Below are 9959 nucleotides of genomic sequence, written 5' to 3'. Positions count from 1 at the left end.
TGAACAGGTTGACGTGACTTGCCCAGGATCACACAGCTAGGAAGTGTCTGAGGCCAGATTTGAACTCAGGAAAATGAGTCTTCCTGACTCCAGGCCTGGGTCTTTATCTACTCCACCACCCCAGTGCCCCTAGCAGTTCTGCTAAATAGTGGCAGTGAAATGGACAAAGGACTGGCCTCCCTCCCCTCCCTCAGTTTTAGGTTAAAGGGCCTGGGGCTCACAGAGAAAGGTCTGCTCAGCTAGATTAGGGGACTTTTCTTGCACTTCAAAATGCCAGATCAATAAAGCTCCCAAGAAGGATATCTGTTAGGGTGGTGCCTAACCCTGATCCCTATCTATGTTAAAACATCTGCCATTGTATCTTTTGTCCTGTAAAGTGGAGTCACTGTTTAATGCCAGAATGTAACAAGCCAAACAGAAATGCTTATAAGGCTGTCCCTACTTCAGTTGGGCATGGAACTATGCCAGAATTCTACTGGAGGTCCGTCCTGCTCATGAAGACCATCTAGGCCAGTTACAAATAAATTTATTTCTAAATTAGGAATTACTATGGCCGTCTTGAATTTTATTGCCTGGGCTATTTCAGCAGAAGCCACTTGACTCTCAGAGGTTCAAATTAAAGACATCAGGTGGGGGTAGGAAGGGGAGAAGAGGGCACCTTACCATCAGGCCTTGAATATCTCGTCTGATCTCCAGCCTCCAATGGAAGACAAGATTTGAGTCTCCTGCTGATATGATGAGGTGAGAAGGCACCATCGTAGCCATTTCATCCCAGCCACGCAAGTCTCTTGATACTGGTTTTCAGCCTCCTGTGTGAAAGCAGCACCAGTCTCCTCCTACTGAAATGAGAGGGATCCCTTCCATCAGCTTTCAGGTATGTCTTGGGAGAGGGGCAAGAGTGCTCTTTTTTCTTCTCCAGGTTCTTGCTCCCCAGTCTGAACTGCCCCAGGCCCTGAAGGAACTCCGCCCTGAGGTCATAACACTTTTGACATTAACAGCCTTTTGAAAGTCGTTCCTAGGTGAATAATAAGCTTGGCACTGGTCATATGTATCCTCCCCACCCCAGCGATCTGAGCTCTGATTCTGAAGGTTATTATTCAAACCTCATTCCCCATCTCTTTCTGCCTGATTCCTTATTACCACTGCCTTCCAACAATACTCTGCCTCCCAGCTCCCTACCCTGGTGTCCTTTGGAAAACGTGCTCAATGTGTACCAGAGCTGCTTTCTCCTTAAATCTTTTCCTTTTCTACTCCTTCCATCTTCTGACACCGAGACCTGGTTCCCTCCCAAGTTCTGCAACGGTAGGAAGGAAAGCCACGGGAGAAGCTGGGGCTGAAAGACTTGGGACTGTATGTAGGGAGTAATCTGTGTGAGGGTTAGGGGAGCTAGCTGCATCCTTAACTGTACCACCCCCATCTTCATCAATTCTCTTTTCTGATCACAGTCTGTTGGCACTCACTTCCCCAAATCCATTCTTCTTCTTACTAGGACCTTTGATGACCCTTCTACCCCTTAGTACAGTTGGCCCCACGCCAACTCCACATTCCTCCCCTCCCCATCTTGATCCCGAGGTGAACAAGTTCAACTCAACACAATCCTCTTCTCCTGAATCCCTTGGCCCTTGATCCTGTTATCCTATCACTGATCCTCTCTCTCCCCCCCCCCAGCCCCAGGCTTGGATTACCTATCTAATATTGATTTTGTGCTTTTATTCATACTCATCTGTGCTGTGGGCAGACCATCATAGATAGAAATCAATTGTATACCACCTAGCTTCGGTCCATACTGCTCTCTCTGGCAGATTACCCCTCCTTAGCATCTACGTTCCCTCACTAATTTCCAATCTTTCCCTGAATCTTATTCAATTTTTCAATCTTTTTCAAGGTAGCATATCATTCTGTCATCCATATTACTTCACCGATCCTTCAAATTCTCTTCAAAGTCTCTGGACTGTCTACACTCTTGCCCTATCAGTTAGTCAATAAATATTTGTTAAGTGCTTACTATGTTCTGGGCATGAACTTAAGCACTGAGGATTAAAAACGGACAAAAGACAGTCATTGTTTCCAATGCACCTAATGTGAAAGACGACCAAGTACAAATGATGCTACAGACAGGATAAATTGGGCATAACGAACTGAGTAAAAGCCCTAGCATGAAGAGAGATCAGGAAAGGAACGGTTCCTGCAGAGGGAAGGGTTGTTGCTGGGACCGGAAGGAAGCCTAGGAAGACAGAGGGCCATGAGGACAGAGAGCCTCGTAGGTATGAGGGAGTCAGAGGCTGCATGTGAGGAACAACAAGGGCGCCACTGTCATGGAATCACAGAGTCCGTGGGAAGCAGGAAGGCGAGAGAAGGCTGGAAAGGTGGGAGAAGAGATGAGTTGCCAAGACTTTTGATGGGCAGAGATTTACTTAAAAGAGACACAACATGGCGGGCTTTAGGGAAATTGATGTAGTTACTGAATAGAGGATGGACTAGAGTGGGAAGAGCCCTGAGGCACAGAGACCATACTATTGCGGTGGTCTAATGGAAAAACTGGGGATTGGGGTTCCACAAATGCTGCAAAGGAGGACAAAGAGGAATAAACCATCCTGTTGAGTCACACGCAACCGTTCCTTTTGTAAGTCAAGGAACCGGCTAACCCCAACTAACCTCCAGTAAGAGGGCTCCCGCTTCAAGCTGGCTAAAACTGGCCAGGGCCAATGACGAAATAAGAGCTTTCTAAAAGCATGCATGCTTAATGAAGCTGCACACATATTAAGCAATATACCCAAAGGCAGGATATCGCTCTTTTTGAACAGGGATGTGTGACTAGGGATGGGGAACATGTCTAGGAGCAACACAGAAGAGGTGAGTAGGGAAAGTTGTAAGGCAGAAAGGCTCAGGCCAATCAGAACTGTGAAGGGAGGGGGACGACTAACTTTGGGGTATAAAAGCTTGTTTCCCCTTCTGTATGTACAGACTCATATGGAGTTTCCACACCTGCTTCTGCGGGAGCATTATTCAAAGGTGAAACCGATTCACTCATTTTGAGGTTACTACACCCTTGTGGGGGTTCAGAATTTTGTTCCCAACATCTGAGCATCAGGTAATGAGGGCCCGAAATGAGTGGTGACAGTAACAAGATGCAAAGGAGGGGCAGAGAGAGATTAGGAAGATAAAATCAAAAGGACTTGATGTTGAAATAGATATTGGGGGAAAGGTGAAAATGAATGAGGAGTCAGAGGTGACCCTTAAGTTGCCACCTTGGGTGACTGGGAGGATGGCAGTGACCTTGACAGCAATAAGAAAGTTCAGAAGAAAGAGTTTAGGTGGAAAGACAATGCAGTGTCTTCTTAACTCTCTGGCTTCATCTCTTAATCCTCAATCCACCCCCTTGCACCCTCTGCAACCTCTGACCCTGTCATCATCCTCTTCTGGGCACTCTTTTCTCTGCAAGGTTTTATAACAAAACTCTCTCCCAAGTCTCCTCTATATCAGTCTTCTTTGGGAACCTCAAGCCAAGTTATCCTAAATAACTGTGGGGATATCTCTCAAAGCTGTGTCTTAGACCTCTTCATTTAAGCTTTTTTGTTTGTGATCTCAAGGTGGACAATGTGGATCACTACCTACAAAGCACATAGCGCCCAGGCAGCTAGATGCTATGGACAACACACTACTGGAATCAGGAAAACCTTCTCTAATGGCCTCACGGCTTGGAACAAAGACCCAAGGCTGAGGATTTACAAAAAAAGACAGCATGCGTGTGCGCTTCCTTACCACGCAATACAGCAAGTAAGCCAAAAATTAAAGCAACACACACCGTATGACCACACAGACGGAAATCTGGCCACCTCACGTAAGTGAGGAAACTGTCTCCAATGTCTAAAAGCTCAGGGAGAATACCTATGCTTACAATGAGATTGGAGCAGGGAACTTTTATAGTGTAACGGTAGCATTGGGTAGGAACAGGTAACGAGCACCAAATGTTGGAGGTGAGTCCTTAATTGGACTCAGGGACGTGAGGAAAATCCTCAGGGTTATCTAACAACATCGGATTCAGGTGGAAGAGTTTTCAAATAAGGACCAGAAATTGGGGGAGCATCTGAATCGGCAATCAAAGATTTCAGAAGTGGGTGTTGGTGCGAGGCCACCGCAGTCAGCCAAAAGTCACGGCCAGTCCAGGGATGGAGGTTCTTCACATGTTTGGCACAAGGTCAAAGAGTCAAAGCTGTGCAAAAGCACAGGTTGTTATTACTTACAAATTCAGGGCTATTCAGATCACTTAGTGTATGTGACAGGCTAATATATGATATATATGAGATAGATATATGATATAATAATCATAATAGCTGTGTTCAAATTCAGCCTCAAAAACACTTACTGTGTGGAACCTGGGCAAGTGACTTCACATGTCTGCCTGCCTAGGTTTCCTGATCTGTAAAATAGGAATAGTAACAGCATCTACCTCCCAGGGTAGTTATGATTATCAGTCTGAGTGAAGCTTGAACACCTTCAAGCCCACTTGTGGAATCAACAAACAAATCCTGGGGGTGACTGGGCTGGAAGGCAGCCTCAGCCTCAGGAACTTTTACCTCAGGGACAGTGTGAGGGTTGGACAGCTGAGTAGGAGAAGATGGAAAGACCCTAAGAACAGCTGTGCTGTCTTGTACAGGTTTGGGCTGCACCTGTAGAAGGAACTAACACATGACTGATGAGAGTGGTGACAGAGTCAGAGGGTTAGGGTTAAAGTGGGAGGGGCAGAGACCCTACTGACTGTGGGCACTTGCAGGAGAGTAGAAGGGCAGAGGATAGCTGTAGTTTGCAATCACCAGAGGGACCAAAAGAGAGAGTATTCGTGGGGGGGGGGCTTTTGTCATGGCTTAGGGGTGAAGCAGAATGAATAGGACAGAACCCAGGACAGAATGCAGAAAATAACAGCAAGAAGAACCTAAATCCTGCATCGTCAATGCCCACAACTTGGGACTATGATAACAGCTGCTAAAAACAAAACAAAAACGAGTAAGAAAAGGAGAAAGGATCCAACTATAGATAAGCTACTAAGGGGACAGAGAAGATCTAGATTCAGAGGAAGATAATGGAACTAAAAAAGCTGCTCCCTTCTCAGTGAAAAATATCATATGGTCCCAAGCCCAAAAAGATTTCCTAGAAGAACTTAAAAAGATCTTTTAAAATCAAATAAGAGAAATTGAGGAAAAATTAGGGAGGGAAAGAGCCATCTAAGAACAATAAGAAGCTTATGAAAAGAAAGCCAACTAACTGGAAATACAGAATCAAAAACTTAAGGAATAAAATAATTATTTGAAAAGTAAACTTGGGCCAGGGGAAGCTAATGATAGTATAAGACACCGAGAAATAATAAAGCAAAATCAAAAGAATGAAAAAATAGAAAAGAATGTGAAACACCAGAAAAACAACTGATCTAAAGAACAAATCAAGGAGAGACAATAATAGTCAAGAAAGACAATAGTCAAACTATCTGAAGGATAGAATAAAAAAAATCTTGATACAATATTGTTGGAATCCTTACAAAGTGTTAAGTCATTAGAATTGATAAAGACGATAATTATCTAATTTAGATGGTTCAGTATGATTGATCTGATCCTACAGGAGATCTTATGGGCCAGAACTTGAAACAAGGTACTAAGTGGAACTGATGGAAGCAATGCTTGTGTGCTTAGGTTTGCACCTTTAAGTGTTTACACATTAGAGCTCATACACTGGAGTTCACAAGTATGGGAGATACACAAAGTTAACTTTGTAACTTTGCGAATTCACACCTCCCATAATCCCACTCTCGGAGGAGGAGTCAACCTTTTACACCAAGCATAAAAAGAGCTTCAGTCAGTCAGTCAGAGTCAGTTCAGAAGAAGCCACGAGTCGGAGTTGAGCTAGAGCCAGAAGTCACTTTGGAAGACTGACAGAGTGAGAGTCAGTTCGGGAGATTGAGAAGCTAATCTGCAGTCGAGCAGAACCAAGATTCAGAGAGAGCCTGAAGCTAGCAACAAGAGCTCTCAGAACCAAAGAAAGCTAACTGGGCTATTTTGGAAGAAACAATAAAGAACTACTTCAACACCTGGCTGCATTTGGGGTGATTATTACTCGGAACTGAAACTAAGGCTGCCTCCAGAAAACCTCCCCAAGAAACCTGCTTCCCAGAGAACCATCATATATTATAAAAAAGAAGAGAAAACCACACAATATCACAAGAAATTATCAATGAAAATAGCCTGAAATTCTAGAACAAGAAGGCAAAGCAGAAATAGAAAAAAATGCATCAATCACCACCAGAAAGAGATTCCAGGATGAAAATTTATAGGAATACAAGAGCCAAGTTTCAAAGCTTCCAGGATAAGGAAAATATTTTGTAAGCAACAAGAAAAAACAGTTAAATACCATGGAGTTACAGTAAGGATGACACAAGACCTAACAATTACTATATTAAAAGGACCATAGATCTTGGAATACTATATTTCATAGAGCAAAAGAACTGGATATCAAAGGTCATTTACAAAGCAAAATTAATTATAATCCTGAATTTTAAAAATGGACATTTAATAAACTGAAAGAACTTCAAGTATCTGTGACAAAAACAGTAGAACTTAATGGAAAATGATATATAAGATCCAGAAGAATCATAAGGTGAATCATTAAAGAGAAATGTTAAGGGACTCAATAAAGTCTTTACTTCTCATATGTGAAAACATGATCAGTATTCTTATGACTGTTAACATTATTTAGCTTAAAAGAAAGACAGACTGAGCGATATATGATATACAAAAAATAAAACTATGTAGAGAGATGAAAAGAAGTAATTATCTCATGCCTCATTTGCATGAGATATGAAATGAAGAATTCATACAGAAGAAGTAATTGATGGGGCCAGTGGGAAGTGCTAGAACCTTACCCTCATTGGAAATGGGTTAACATATTTGGCCAGAAATGTATAAGAAATCAGGGGATTAGAGGAGAGGATAAGGGAGGGAGTCTTGGAGGGGTGGTCAGGTTAGGGAGTAGGAGGACAAGGCAGCTGGTAGAAATAAATTAGAGGTGTGAGGAGGGATAGGGTAAATAGGGTAAGAAAGGCAGTGAGGGAAAAATAGGAAGAAGGGAAAGGCACAAGTAATTATAGCTTAGAATGTGAATGGGATGAATTTAACCATAAAAGGGAAATGGGTAGCGGACTAAAAATCTAAATTCAACAATATCCTGCTTTCAAAAAACACAACAAAATGACAAAAAGGTGAAGGGTTGGAGTAAAATTTATTATCTAGAAAAAGCAGTACTAGTAATCATGATCTCAGCTAAAACAGAAATAATTAAAAGAGAAAAATGGGGAAACTATACTATGTGTCACCAATATTATTCAGTATTGCTTGGGACCATTTAAAATGGTTGAAATACTGTTTATGTTATGTTATCCAAAAAGATATAAAATACCTGAGTATACCTGCCAAAACATGCAAAAACTACATGAACACAAATATGGAACATTTCTTTTAATAAATAGTCATTTAAATAATTATAGTAATATATATTGTTCATGGTTAGGCAAAATCAATATACTTAAAAATGAGAATTTACCTAATCAGTTTATTCAATGGCATCCCTATTAAATTACTAACTGTATTTTACTAATAGAAAAAATAATAAAAGGTCACTGGCAAGAACAAAAAGTCACGAATTTCAAAGAAACTAGGGAGAAAAAATGTAAAGAAAGGAGATTCAGCAGTATTAGCCCTTGGACTATATTATAAAGTGAGATCATTGTTGAAGTGTCAAGTGGATAATTTTTATTATTTTAAATTAAAAATTTCTTGTATAATTAAAACCAACGTAGTCAACAATAGAAGGAATGCAGAAAATTGTGGAAAAAAACTTTCAAAGAGACAATTTCTCAGAGTGTGATTGTGTTGAAATACTATTGTGGTGTAGGAAATGATGAACTGGTTGATTTAGAAAAAAACAAACATGGAAAGACTTGGACATATGAAGGAAGATGCTATTCCTCTTGTATGAGAGATATGAGAAATGTTCTTGGTGAGAAATACTGAAAAGTTAGATTTCCACAAACTGTTGCAAAGCTTCAAGGTCATGTAAGATAATAACTATCACTGACCAACGAGTTTTTAGGAAGAGTAACTTAGCTACAAAAGTCTGATAAAGAGGTCTACGCTAGAAACTGGCTTAAACCAGCCAGGATCAATGACTGGAAGAAGGCTTTTCTTTATTGTGTTTATTATTATTACATATTATCTGACACACCCTGCATAAAATTAGAGCCTCATTAACTGAACATGGGATGCATGACAAGGAATAGAGGACATGCTTATACATATTTAGGGGAAGCATATAATGGGCGAATTACAAAGACTCAGAACTGAAGAAAGTGAACTGCGACAAACCAATGGCATGACAAACCAATGGCATAAAACTCATCTTCTGTACCCAGTGCTCCTCTTCCTAAAGAAGGGGGGACACTGTTTCTGGCCAGAAACATCCAATTCCTCTGAACTGCTATGTAATAAAGTTTCCTTAATACCTGAATTTTAGTGTCAAGTGTGTTTCTAACAAACAACCTCCAGAGAAAGAGATGACTAGTGGAAATGTGCACAGTATGGTCATACATACGTGTGTATGCGTACATATGCATAAATATATGCATGTTTATAGATATCTATGTTTATAGAGAGAGAGAGATATGTTTATATGTCCACATTTAATTGTATCCTTCTCTAGGGTGGGGTTAGGGGGGAAGAGAGAGAGAGAAAAAAATAAAAATGTTCACAGTAGATAATAAAAGAAAACCTAGAAGAATGCAAAGAAAAGCTGGGTAGCTTTGAAAATAATGTGTAATATTTATTATATAGGTTTTCTTGAAATGGAAATTATTTTATATTGAATGCTTTCATCTTTTGCTGTGTACAGTGAAAGGTTTTTTTTTTCTTTTCTTGTTTTTTATTTGTTTTAAATGAATAAAAAAATTTACAAAAAGAAAAAAAAGAATGAATGAAAGGCTTAAAGCAAGTCAGAGAAAAAGGCAAAAGGACATGAAGAGATCGAGGTCATTCTTATCTATTTTTAGAGGGTAGAAGAATATGACATGAGGAAGGAAAGGAACCTCTGAACTTTTGAAACTAATAAGACAGGTCAGAACTGGGCCATCTATTAAGGAAACAGGCTTATGCTCAAGGAAGGATGCTTTGGATCTAAAGCTATTATCAGGTGCCATGTCCCTCAGCAATGGTCAGAATAAGAATAGACTAGATGTTCTGTCTAATGGCTCTCTGCTGAACCATCTGTAGACTTTACATTAACAACCGAGACATAAACTACTGTCTTCTTGGAGCAGACAACTGAGATGTGACGGAGCACTGGCCAGCAACTTGTCATCTAGTCAAATGACATCCACTCGGGGTGTGCTGGACCCAACTCAAACTGACTACACAGAGCTAGCTGGTCACTTTGCAGCACGAGCATTTACACCTCAGAAATCAGCTACAAAACTCCACAAACTGGGCTGGATGGATTTGTTGCTTGACTAGATTGGGCAAAGTGATGGAGAAAGTGTTAAAAATGCAGATTAGGGGTAGCTGGGTTGAAAGGGATAGAGCATTGGCCTTTAAGTCAGGAGGACCTGAGTTCTAATCTGGAAGACACTTAACACTTCCTAGATGTGTGACCCTGGGCAAGTCACTTAACCTCAATTGCCTAAGCAAAAAAAGAAAAATGCAGATTTAACTTAAATGTGTCCCGTGCACTTGTTTTTCGGGAGAACAGTTATTGGACATTTATTTACCAGAACTTTCCTATAACTACTTACCCACTTCTGAGGCTTAATATAGTAATGGTCCCATCAGAAAGAATCTAGAAAAGCATAGCACACTCCCAAGCAAGAAACCATAGATTTCAGGAGAGGTACAAGTGAACTCCCTATTGAAAATTGGGACTTTACA

The sequence above is a fragment of the Sarcophilus harrisii genome, chromosome X (genome assembly GCF_902635505.1).
Source record: "Sarcophilus harrisii chromosome X, mSarHar1.11, whole genome shotgun sequence".
Taxonomy (NCBI): domain Eukaryota; kingdom Metazoa; phylum Chordata; class Mammalia; order Dasyuromorphia; family Dasyuridae; genus Sarcophilus; species Sarcophilus harrisii.
This window is presented reverse-complemented; position numbering follows the sequence as displayed.